Raw genomic sequence first — 12349 nt, forward strand, 5'->3', positions numbered from 1 at the left:
TCTTTTCTTTTCTTTTCTTTTCTTTTCTTTTCTTTTCTTTTCTTTTCTAGACGGAGTCTCACTCGGTGGCCCAGGCTGGAGTGCAATGGCGCGATCTGGGCTCACTGCAATCTCCTCCTCCCAGGTTCAGGCCATTCTCCTGTCTCAGCCTCCACAGTAGCTGGGACTACAGGCACCCGCCACCACCACGCCCGGCTAATTTTTTTGTATTTTTAGTAGAGACGAGGTTTCACCGTGTTGGTCAGGATGGTCTCGATCTCCTGACCTCGTGATCTGCCCGCCTCAGTCTCCCAAAGTGCTGGGATTACAGGTGTGAGCCACCGTGCCCGGCCTTTTTGTTTTCTTTTAATCTCTGATTGCTAAGATATTTTTCTGAAAAAAAAAAAAAAAAGGGTCAAATCAAAAGAATTCAACGGTTCTTTTATAGACCTGTTAATCTAAAGCTATACCGTGAACAATTTTATGTCTAGATTATTATTTTCCTGGGTGTGGTCTATGGACCTATCTGCTATAAATATTTAATTTGAGATTAATTTTAGCCACCTGTGACAAGGCCATGGTGTTTACGTTTTCCAGGTATTATCAAGATTTATATACATAGAGTAGCAACTACTGTATTTTAGCTTGTTTTACAAATTAGACTAATTAGAGGGTGGAAGCAACGTAATTTTAAAATGGAATATTGGCAGGTTAATATTTGCATTCTGTTTTAAATACTTATTCTATGTATGTTTAAAATACAGAGTAGAGCTGATGAACTGTACATCATACAGAAAAGAAAAAATTGCTAGTTTTCTTCTAAATTCAACATAATTATGTCTTTACTCATCATTCAGCTTCAAAGCTAAGTGTCAAGTTTCCAAAAGACAAAAATAGCTAATTTATTCTGCACTTAAAAGTTTTGGATTTTTCTGAAATATGATAAAAGTATATTAATTATTAGAATTACTTGAAGATGAAGGAATTGAGTTCTTTCCAGTTTTATGATTTTATAAGATTGTACAATCGTTTGATTGATTGTGGTTTCTTTAATAGTTGTAATATCCAAAGTGATTGATATCCATAGAGTATCTTCTATGTAGGAGGAAGGCATTATTTTTAATATCATTATTACCATCTGTAATACTAAACTGCCATTTTTTTTCAGTTCTCTGCTAGGCATTGTATTAAGGTTATTATATCAAGTTCTAGCAACATCCTTATCAAAGTTTTAAAAATGTATCCTCCAATTCTATGGATTAGAAAAGTGAATCTCAGAGAAATGAAACTATCTAAAATTCTTCATTTAGTGAACAACAACTAGTTAAGATTTCAATCTAATTTACATGCCTGACTTGAAAACCTATGTCCTCCTAGATATACATTGTCATATGGCTAGAATAATCCATGAAAAAAATTTTCAAGGGTATATCATAATGTTTTAGACATTCTATATTAAACCAGCTAATAGGCCTAGTCTATAAAAATGAACTTCTCAGTTGAAAAAGTTTGGGAATATATGTGTATTTCAAAGACATCAAACCAAGAGGACCCTTGGTAGGTTGAGGGTTTAAATAAAGCCAAACAGAGAGTGATGACATCAGCAGGTCTTATTGGGCATTCACTCTTGGTCTACGAAGCCTTCTCTGAACACTGCCTCCTCCCTTGCCCCAAGAACAGCTGATCCCCTTTTTGTGTCTGTCAATTATCTGTTTTTCTTTTTTAATTTTTTTTTCCGCGCTTGTCTCTCTCCATTGCAGTTCCTTGTGTTGTAATAACATAACTAAATTATTAGCCAATTGCTATTTACTTCTCCTACTATTTACTTTAATTTCCTCGCCCTGCCCTTTATCCTTCAACCCTAATTAAAAGCTAGTTTCTTTCTGGAGTTTGAGTATCATAAACCAAATCCTAAATGTGCCCAAGAGGAGCACATAATGAGCAGAGAAAGCTGCTTTATCAAATTTGGGCCATTGAAAACAGGAAAGGTGGGCAATTTAATAAAATCTGTGTAGATGAATTTTCATACTGGATAGGAATAAATGTTTCCTCAATGACCTATAGGGCTAGATGAACAACAGAGTAATTGATTGATCTGCCTCTTCCCAACCTATTAACACTGTTTAAGTTTTCCAAAGCAAGATAGTCACAACTCCAGTTAAACCTATGATTTGGTGGAGCTAGGTAAATAGGCACTATTGATACAGAGCAGGTTCTTGGCTTCACTCAGGAAGGGATTCAAAAGTAAGCCAGTGGTGGACGAAAGCAGTTTTATTAAAGTGGCAGAATTACAGCTCTGTGACTGCTCCTTGCAGAGTAGGGTTAGTCCATAGTCCGCGCACTGAGGGTAGCAGCCTATGGGTTATTGGGTAGTTAGATTTATATCCACTTTCAATTACATCTAAATTAAGGGACAGGTTATTCAGAAATCTCTAGAAAATGGGCATTAACTTCCACATGTTGCCATGGTATTTGTAAACTGATGCTGGTGGGAATGTCTTATGCTGATTGGTAGTGAGAGCAACTAGAGATTGCTTTCAGCACCACTTGCCAGTTCTGGCTGGTTTCCAATCTGGTAGGAGACTGAGTCCTCCCTGTCTCAGACCTCATTCCCCACTCAGAAATTGAATATACCTTCTTAATTTTAAAGGGGTTGGAAAAAGGTGCAGGTCCATCTTCTGTAACTGCTTCCTAATGATTTTATGGCTGTGCCTAGCAGTAGATGAGTAAAAATCTCTGCACATCTGATCCAAGGGACCCAAATGCAGGATGTTTTTTATTCTCCAGATCAGAAGGTAGGATGGGTTGGAAGGCTTCTACTGGCATCGTTTTTACACGGAATTATATTAAATGGAAGAAAGACACAAATTTTACTAAGAGGCTAAACAAGCAAGGGCCAAAAATTAATAATAATAAGCTATCTAGTAGAGGTACTAGGAAAGGAAAAAACCAGGTGAGACTTAGGAAGGCATTTATAATAGTCAATCAGATATAGTTGGGATCAGTGACCTGGTTATATCTATGTAAACAGGTAGCTTGTGTGTGTATTTTTTGGATATTAATCTCAACTTACCTAGAATTACTAATAAATATGCATCAAGTTTTATTAATAACTGCACAGACTCCACCTTATTCAGCTAGTAAGTAATCCAATGCTAGTCTGTTTTCAAGGATTACATTTGCCAGAGGGTGTAGGGACTCTTGAATTCTTTTTAACCCCTGGTTTGTGTTGGTAGCCAATGATTCTAGGATTTGAGTCAAGTTCTTTAATGTTGACTCATGGATAGCAAATCCACCCCAAGGAGGTTGCTAGTACTATTGCCACCCAGATTCCCATCAGAATTAATTCTGACAAGACTGGGTGTGCTTAGGATGGGACGGCCATAGACCTGCCAGAATGAATTATGTTGCTTAATTTTTTCTGATACTCCTGCGTCTCATGGGGTTATAGAGGGTGAATTCCTATGGTGCAAAAGTGGCCAATATATATTCACTCCTATTCCGATTTTGATATATAAGGAAAAGCTATCCCTAAAAGGATAGGTGGCTCCTCAGTAATTCAGAAGTAGTTGTAGAGTGGGATTTCTTCCCACTCGTGGCCACAAACAAAAATGAGCCCTATTAGGGCACAAATTGAGGCCCTACAGAAATGTGACGTCCATCCTTTGCTGCCAAGTTGGGTATACAGAAATATTTTTTCCTTGCTCCAATGAGCTGGTTAAACAGTCCTTGTTTTCCAGAGAGGGCTACATTCTCACATTGCCAGATTAGGTGGTTGTTTTGTTCTTGCACTTTCTGATCCAGCAGAAGGCATCACATATAGTTTCCTCTCTTACAAATGGAATCCCATTTATCTCACTGTGGTTTGGGAACTGTGACTAGAGCTGGATTGGAGCATCACAGGGAAACCCTCCTTTTTATATTATCAGCACAATCATGGGCGCAAAACATAGTATCATTAGCACACTGAAGATATACATACCCAACTTCTCAGGTGAAATCCATTAAGTTGGAGAGCGCTCCACCTAACAAGTAGCGGGGTCTAAATACTTTGAGATCACTACGGTTTGTTAGGAAGTCTGGGCACATGACTGTAGAATTTTTCTGGATGTGCTAGATGGTGGAGCTCTCTATCCTGGGGATGTTGATGACAAATACAGTAACCATTAAGATGATTCCCTGACACCATAATTTTTGAAATATTTACTATGAAGTTTTGTTTTCACTCACACTGGATTATGTTAATCAGGAGAACAAACATTAGTCACAGGGGCAATATGGTGTCTGGTTGGGCCTTAGAGTCACCTCTACACCCAACAAAGGAGGTTTTTCCAAGGAGGAAGCAGTTGGCCAAAGCAATAGAAAAGAAGTATCAGGAAGAGAAAATTCACATTTCACAGCACCATGTTAGACAGAGTCTCACTCTTTTGCCAGGCTGGAGTGCAGTGGCATGATCTCGGCTCATTGCAAGCTCCACTTCCTGGGTTCAAGCGATTCTCCTGCCTCAGCCTCCTGAGTAGCTGGGACTACAGGTGCCCACCACCACGCCTGGCTAATCTATTTATTTATTTTGTATTTTTAGTAGAAATAGGGTTTCACTGTGTTAGCCAGGATGGTCTCAATCTCCTGACCTGGTGATCTTCCCGCCTCGGCCTCCCAAAGTGCTGGGATTACAGGTGTGAGCTACTGTACCCGGCTGAGTGTTGATTCTTTTAAATGAGTAGCCGTGGCTCTCCAAAAGTTTACAGCTGTAGGTCGTAGGTCTTCCCTTTGTGCCTGCAGGTACTCAGAAGGAACAGGTTGAATCCTGGAGAAGGCTATCCAGCGAGTAATTCCCTGGAGTTTAACAGCAGTGGTGGTGCTCAACAACATTCAATAAGGGCCCTTCCATTTTGGTTGTAATTGTTCATCAGAGAATACATTTTTCCACGTTTTTAGTAAGACTAAGTCTCCTGCTTGAACAAGGGAGCTATTCTTTCCTTTGAGTGAGGAAGTAACACTTCATTTCCATATGCCCGAAAGGCCTCTTGAAGCTGGCCTGAATTGATAATATGAGTGAGTATTCTATGAGTGTCTTCATCAAGTAGCAGGTCTAAAGTTAAAAAGGGTCTTCCATAAGTCATTTCAATGGACGAAGCTTTAAGTTTCCCTTTGAAGCCATCCTCTTCCTCGAAAGTGCTATGGGCAGGAGGAAACATCAGGTCTCTGATATCTTTTGCCAGAGTTTTGTTAATGTCGTTTTTAGAACATGAATGGCTTTTTCTACCTCACCTAAGGATTGAGACCTCCAGAAGTGAAGACGGTAGGTAATGCCTAAGGCTGAAGAAACCCGCTGGGTCACCTCAGCTGTGAAGGTGGGTCCTTATCACTTTGCAAACTTTTCGTTAATCCCAAACTGCGGAAAATTTTTTTAAAGCAATAATTTGGATACTTCCAATGCTTTTTCCGTCCCTATGGGGAAAGCTTTTAGACACCCAGTGACAGTGTCTATAAATACTAGCAAATATTTTAGTCCACCGTAAGGTGGCATTTGAGTGAAATCTATTTGCCAGTCTTCTCCAGGATATATTCCTTGGTGTGTAAGATTGAGTAGTGGGCGGGGCATGGGGTGGCTTCCTGGCTTGTTATAGGCACAGGGTTCACAGGCCTTGGTGAAACGTCTCATAGTCTGGAAGAATATTTGAGAATCCCATCCCAAATATGAGGAATCGTGAAAATGCCTAATTAGTTCCCACTGCTCAGCTTTGGGGAGAGTTTGTTGTTTCTAGCAACCACTCTGAGTGATCATTTTATAAGCTTTTCTGTCCTGCCCATTTAATTTCCTCAAGTGTATAGCATGGTGCCACTGGCATGGTCGGAGTTCCTGGTGTTAGTGCAGTAACCTGGAATGCCAGTGTTTCCTTAGCTGTGGCCTTGGTTGCTCTGCAAGGACAATTCCTCTAATAACAGGGGAGTCTCCCTTTTGGTGTTCCCTGCAGTGAATAACTGCTACTTCCTTTTGGAACTGGAAATGTCTAAAAGTTCCAACATCTCAGAGTGATGTTATCTGAGAGATCTATTGGCTGTTAATAATCCCCTTTTCTTCCATATCACTGCTTGAACATGGAGCACCAGGAATCCATATTTGGAGTCAGTAAACATGTTGACTCTTAAATCTTTTCCCAGTTGGAGGGCCTTAATTAGAGCAATTTTTCTACTTTTTGAGCAGAAGTCTGGGGAGGTAAAGCATTGGCCTCAGTGAGTTCTTGGTGGCTAACCACAGCATAACCTGCCTTTCTAACTACCACATGAATAAAGCTACTTCTGTCTGTTAACCACTCAACACCAGGGTTGGGCAGGGGTTAATCTTTGAGGTCAGGCCTGCTAGAGGAGGAGGTCCATTCTATGGTTTCCACACAAGAGTGAATGAATTGCGGATCTGTTTCTTGGGATGTGAAATCTGGCAGCAGGGTAGCAGAGTAGACATAATTTAAGAATAACATCTGGGGTGTCAAGCAGAATGGCTTGATATTTGAGTAACTGGCCCCGTTAGACACCGATGTCCTTTCGCCTCTAGGACACCATGTACTTGATTTTCCAGGCTAATGCATAATTTAAATTGTTGTCCAAAGATAAACTTACTTGCTACTTCTACTAATAAAGCAGTGGTGACCACAACTCACAAGCCTTCTGGCCATCCAGCCACCACCTGGTTTAGCTATTTAGAAAAGTAAGCTACTTGTCTGGGATTATACCTGAGTCTTTAAGCTATGATACCTAAAGCTCTCCCTTGTTTTTCAGCCACATAGAGGGTGAAAGTCTTTTCTAAATTTGGAAGTCCCAAAGGAGGGGCTGTTCCCAACTTTTCTTTTGGGGTTAAAAATGCCTGTTGACAGGTATTATTCCAATTCAAAGACTCATGATCACTGCTTTATAGAGCTTCATAGAGTGGTTTTGGCATGAGCCCAAACCCAGGAATTCAAATCCAATGAATACAGTCATTTCCAAAAAGACTCTTAACTGTTTCTTCATCTGAAGGGGCTAGAGTGCCAGGATAGTATCTTTTCATTTTGAGGCCAAGGTCTTTGTCCCAGGAATGAGCATAAACCCCAATATTTAACTTTGGGTATAGAAATTTGAGCCTTGTGTGGGGATAATTAATACCCTTATTTTCCAAGAACATTAAGGACCTGCACTGCATTCGTGTCACAGTCTTCCCTAATAGTGCTGGAAATTAATAGGTCATCCACATATTGCAACAGGGATCCATTAGTTAACAGTAGTTCCCTCAACCCTTTTGCCAATGCATTGCCAAAGAGATGGAAACTGTCCCTAAAACTCTGGGGAAGGACTGTCAAGGTATGCTGAGATGCAGCATGAATGTCTGGATCAATCCATTCAAAAACAAAAATATACTGGGATTCTGGAAGTAAAGGTATGCAAAAGAAGGTATCCTTGAAGTCTAATACTGAGAACCAGTTAGCATCTTCAAGGACTTGGGTCAATATTGTGTAAGAATTAGGAACTATTGGGTGGACTAGCACTGCTGCCTCCTTAACTTCCCTCAGATCCTGAACTAATCTATAATCCTCATTTGGTTTCTTTACAAACAAAATGGGAGTGTTACATGGGGACTGACAGGATTATAGTAATCTGTGCTTTAGAAAATTTGGTATCAGGGACTGGGTGCCCTCTTTGCCTCAGGTCTCAAAGGATATTTTTTCCATGAATAATTAACATTGAGTTTTAAAATAATCTGGAATGGGGGTACATTAACAGCTCTACCAGGAACTTCATATTCCAAGCAGAGCTGTTTACTTGAGAAGCAATATGCCATGGAAGAGTCTTTTTTTTTTTTTTTTTCTGTGTTAAGGCAAGCACTTAGAGCTAGGAGAAGTGTCCCTTCCTGCCCTGTTTTCTTCTCCTGAGGCTCTCCAAATTGAACTATGACCTGCAATTGGGAAAATAATTCTGTTTTCAGTAAGGAGACAGGGCACTCTCAGGCATAAGCAGAAAACTATGAGAAAATGTATGGTCCCGCGTGGTGGAATGAAGGGGATAAGTGAATGTCCTAAATTTTGGCTGGCCGTCAATCCCTGTTATGGTAAAGGAGTGGGAAGGCAGTAGCCCTAAGTAATGGGTTCGAGCTGTGAAAGCTGCTCCCATATTCAATAACTCAGTATTTTTTACCTTCTCTGTCAAGTGTCGCCTGAGGCTCCTCTGTGGAGATGGTAATGTATACAGTGAGAGGTGGAGGGGAACTCAGGCTCTGACAGTCCTCTGTTTTCTTGGTTATTACGGGTCTGGGTGGCTCAGACTGCCTTTTAAGCCAGAGGTAGTCCTTCCTCCAGTGGCCTTCTTCCTCACAGGAGGCATGCTGATTTTGGCCAAGGGCCCAGTGAGTCGCGGGCTCTCGTCTGGGCGTTCCAGATGCCGATCTTGAAACATATCCTCAGGATGAGTAAATCTGAGGTAGCAGAGCGCATAAAGCAACTGCTAACAATTGCACTTTGGGGTTATTTATTTTGGTTTTTATCTCTTCCTCCACCCTACCCCTATTGTTGTAAACTCCAAAGGCCATGCTTAAGAGTTGGCCCATGGGGGTTTGGGGATCCACTGCTGCCTTTTGTAATTTCCTCCTAATGTCAGGGGCAGATTGAGTATTAAAATGTGTGTCCAGGAGAGTTCATCCCTCTGGGGAGTCAAGGTCTACATTAGAATACTTCCTGAGTGCCTTAACCAAGCGGCCCAGAAAGAGGGCAGGATTTTCATCTCTCCCCTGACTTCTCTAACTTTGTCATAATTAATTGCTTTTCCACACAATTTTTCACGCATTCTACTAAACAAGTTAGCGTGTGATTTCGGCATTTGAGATATAGGAAACCCCTCTGGTAATCCCACTGGTACGCAGATCTGCAACTACATCTCCCCAATATGATAAATGTCATGGCCTTGGTTGTGAGCGGCCTCTCCATCTGCATTTTTATGGCCAGTACCTAGAATTTTTTTGTTTCTCTTCTTGGTACAGCAAGTGGATAATCATATTTGCAACCCATGCCAAGGTAAATCAAAGGACATGGTCAATTTAATAAACTCCTCTGTAAATTTCCCTGGATCCTTTGAAAACCAGCCAAATTTCTCCTTGGATAAAGTCAAATTGGACATGGAAAAAGATGCATATACTCTGTGTTCCTCCATCTCCATCAACTACCACCCACAATGAACACAGCTTCAATTTTAAGGGTTGATATGGGACCCACTCATGGTGGTACTGGTGGGGCTGATTTCCTCAGGCAATGGGATCTATGGGCTAGAGCTAGATATGAGGGAGATGGGTGCCTGATCACCTTGGGGTAGAATCCTGTGCAAGATAACTGGTGGGTCCTCTCTCAGAACTAGGGGACTGGGGAATCTTTGAAGGGAGTGTAGTCCTTCTAGGGGGAGCAGCTAGGAGACAGTTATCTAAGATATCTGAGACAACTGCTTGGTGCCTGGGAGTATCATGAGCCAGACACATCATACAGCTATCCTGTAAGTCAGAATCCTGATAGAAAGTCATTAAAGCCTGCACATAAGGAACTTTTCCAATTTTCCTTCTCCTTTTACAGAATAAGTCTAATTGTAAAATAGCATTATAACTTTAAAAACCTTGTTTAGGCCAAATCTCTTGGTGCTCCAATTTGTATTGGACCCAAACAGTGTTGCAACAGAAAATGATTTTGTTTTCCTCTTTAGATCATCTAATTTGTATTTGCTCCAGTTGCCTAAAAGACACACTAGTGGCAAGTCCTCTAAGACGCTCGCTGTTGTATCCATATGAAATAAGGTTCTCTACAGAAATTTTTTTTTTTTTAGTTTGCATAAGTCTAATGAAAGCCTAATTATTTTCAATGTTTAATTCCCACCTTCTGCAAAGAAAGTGTAAGTATAAGTAACACAGCTTTACAAAAATGGATTATGCACTATGAGTGGGCAGTAGAATGATGAGTCTAAATGCTACAGAGAGCAAAGCAAACATCTTAGTTTTCACAAAGAGGGACCAAAAGAAACAGAAAGTGATTGTGGAAGGGAAAATGGGAAGGGGTGAACAGCATTGTTCAAGGGGAGACGTTGAAGACCCTGACTTGCCACGGAATTCTCCCAGTAGCAGAGAAACTGAAAAGAAAACCAAAAACCCTGGGCCCTTTAACCAAGATGGGCTTGAACAAGGCAGTTTATTAGACAGAAAGGAAGACAGCACAAGGCAGGGACCCATAACTGGCTGTTAGAGAAAATAACAACTTCTAACTTCAGGCCAAAAAAAGTGAGACCAAGATTCCCCCAGGGAAATGGGGGAATTCTCCTCAATTCTAGAGGGAGTGTCAGTGCTGAAAATCCTGGAGTATCCAGCAGGGCGGACAACAGTACCGTTGCCAAAAAACGCAAAGCAACCAAGTAAGAGCCAATGATGGTCTCCTCACCAAAGGCTGAAAACTCCAGAACATCCAGTGGTGGCTAACAGTGAGCCCCAAATGCCAAAGTGGGGTCACAATACAACATAACTCCAGTGACCTAAAGTCTATACACTGGGGCACCTCTCAAAAATAAAGGTCCTACTTTAAACATTTGTCAAAATATAGCTTGCAGGGGGTGAAAACAAAACTATTGCAAATGAAACACACATCCAGGACAGAAAATAAAATGGCTCGTGGAATAATAAAATGGCATTAGAGAATAAAGGATTGAGGGATGGGGCAAAAGGATGTGCCTCTGTCCAGGGCACCCAAGTGATGGGGGACTTTAAATTGACCACCTAGACAGAGGTTCTGTTTCCTGGTTCACCCGATATTGAAGGGGGTGGCAGAGAGGACACTCACCTGCAAGAGCCAAAATGGTGCCAACCAGTCTCCAACATGAGAACTGGGTGATGGTCTCCTCAGGTACCCCCCAGCTTGGATAGGCTCAGCTGCCACAGGTAGACCACTATGCAGACCCATCACCCACCAGCCAGAACAGTGAGTACTCCACAAGGCAGCAGTACTGTGGCCACTTGCCCATTCACTTGGCTCCATTACATGTCAGGAAAGATGATGACCCTGAAAAGAGCCTTTGGTTAGTGTTCCAGCTCTTCAGTATTAGCAGCTCTTTGATGTTACATACTCAGTACTACAACCCTTGGAGCTTGGGTTGCCAGTTGCCTTGCTGCCTCACTGACCACCACCTATTGCTGACATCTCATCATTTGTCCACTGTCCCTACCTTACTGCCTCTTGCCACCTCTTCTCAAGCTACTGGTTGACTTACTAGTGATGTAGGGCAGCTTCTTGGCTTCACTTAGGAGTGAATTCAAGAGCAAACTCATGGTAGAAGTAAGTAGCTTTATTGAAGTGGCAGTGTTAACAGTTCTGTGACTGCTCATTGCAGAACAGGGCTAGCCCATAGACACTGCACTGAGAAAAGGAGCCTAGGGGTACTTCTATGGGTTTTAGGTAGCTGTATTTATGCCCACTTTTATTTACATGCAAATTAAGAAATGGGTTATTCAGAAATCTCTAGAAAATGACCGGTAGCTTCTGGGTGTTGCCATGGAATTTGTCAACTGTCGCGGTGCTGGTGGGAATGTCTTATGCTGATGGGGAGCAACAACAAGCAGGGTTTGCTTTCAGGGCCACTTGTCAGTTTTAGCCAGTTTTCAATCTGGTCCGGGAGATGAGTCCTACTTGTCCCCTACCTCACTATGACATCACCATCACCACAGAGGGAATAAAGGTGAAATTACGTTTTAATTAAAATCAGAAAAATACATTTTATGGTGCATGACTGGCCAGAGAATGTCATAACTGCATTTGTTTACATCTCTATCCCATTCTATAGACTGAGATCTACTCTAAAACAGACACTGAACCGATTCCAGCAGTTACTATTTGGCCTACATCAGGGTAACGGTCCATTAAATATTTTAGAAAAAATTTGTAGCCAGCCTACTGTTTTATCCACACATTTATTAAAGAATCATAGTTTTCTGCTTTTATTAAAAAAATTCAAATGAAGTCTCACTTAGAATAATAAAAGGCTGAGAAGAGTGAGTTATTTATTTTGGGGATAAGTACACGATTTCTTTTTTTCAATAATTTTTTGGAAGGACTTTCTCGTAAAAACCAGAAAGCCCACTAGACAAATTCTAAAAGAGCTATAACACTCAAAATTTTTTTCAAATTTTGATTGACCTGTAAAAGCAAGTGAATATATGCTTTTTTCTACAATCACATGCATCTTTGTTTTAATAGAATAATTTTCAAATAATTTTCAATAATTTTTTTTCACAATGAAATCCTGGAATTAAATTCTAGTATTTATAGGTAATGAAAGCAATTCAGAAACTCAACAGAGAATTTGATTCACTGAGGGAAAA

The 12349-nt window shown here is 40.9% G+C and overlaps 1 non-coding gene across 1 annotated transcript; it reads right to left on the reverse strand.

Moving 5' to 3' along the window:
* Positions 1–12076: 12076 nt before the first annotated feature.
* Positions 12077–12138, reverse strand: LOC111538407. Its single transcript, XR_002730329.1, has one exon. It is a non-coding gene; the product is annotated as a U7 small nuclear RNA (small nuclear RNA).
* Positions 12139–12349: the final 211 nt, after the last annotated feature.

Source organism: Piliocolobus tephrosceles, chromosome 6, assembly GCF_002776525.5.
Source record: "Piliocolobus tephrosceles isolate RC106 chromosome 6, ASM277652v3, whole genome shotgun sequence".
NCBI classification, from domain to species: domain Eukaryota; kingdom Metazoa; phylum Chordata; class Mammalia; order Primates; family Cercopithecidae; genus Piliocolobus; species Piliocolobus tephrosceles.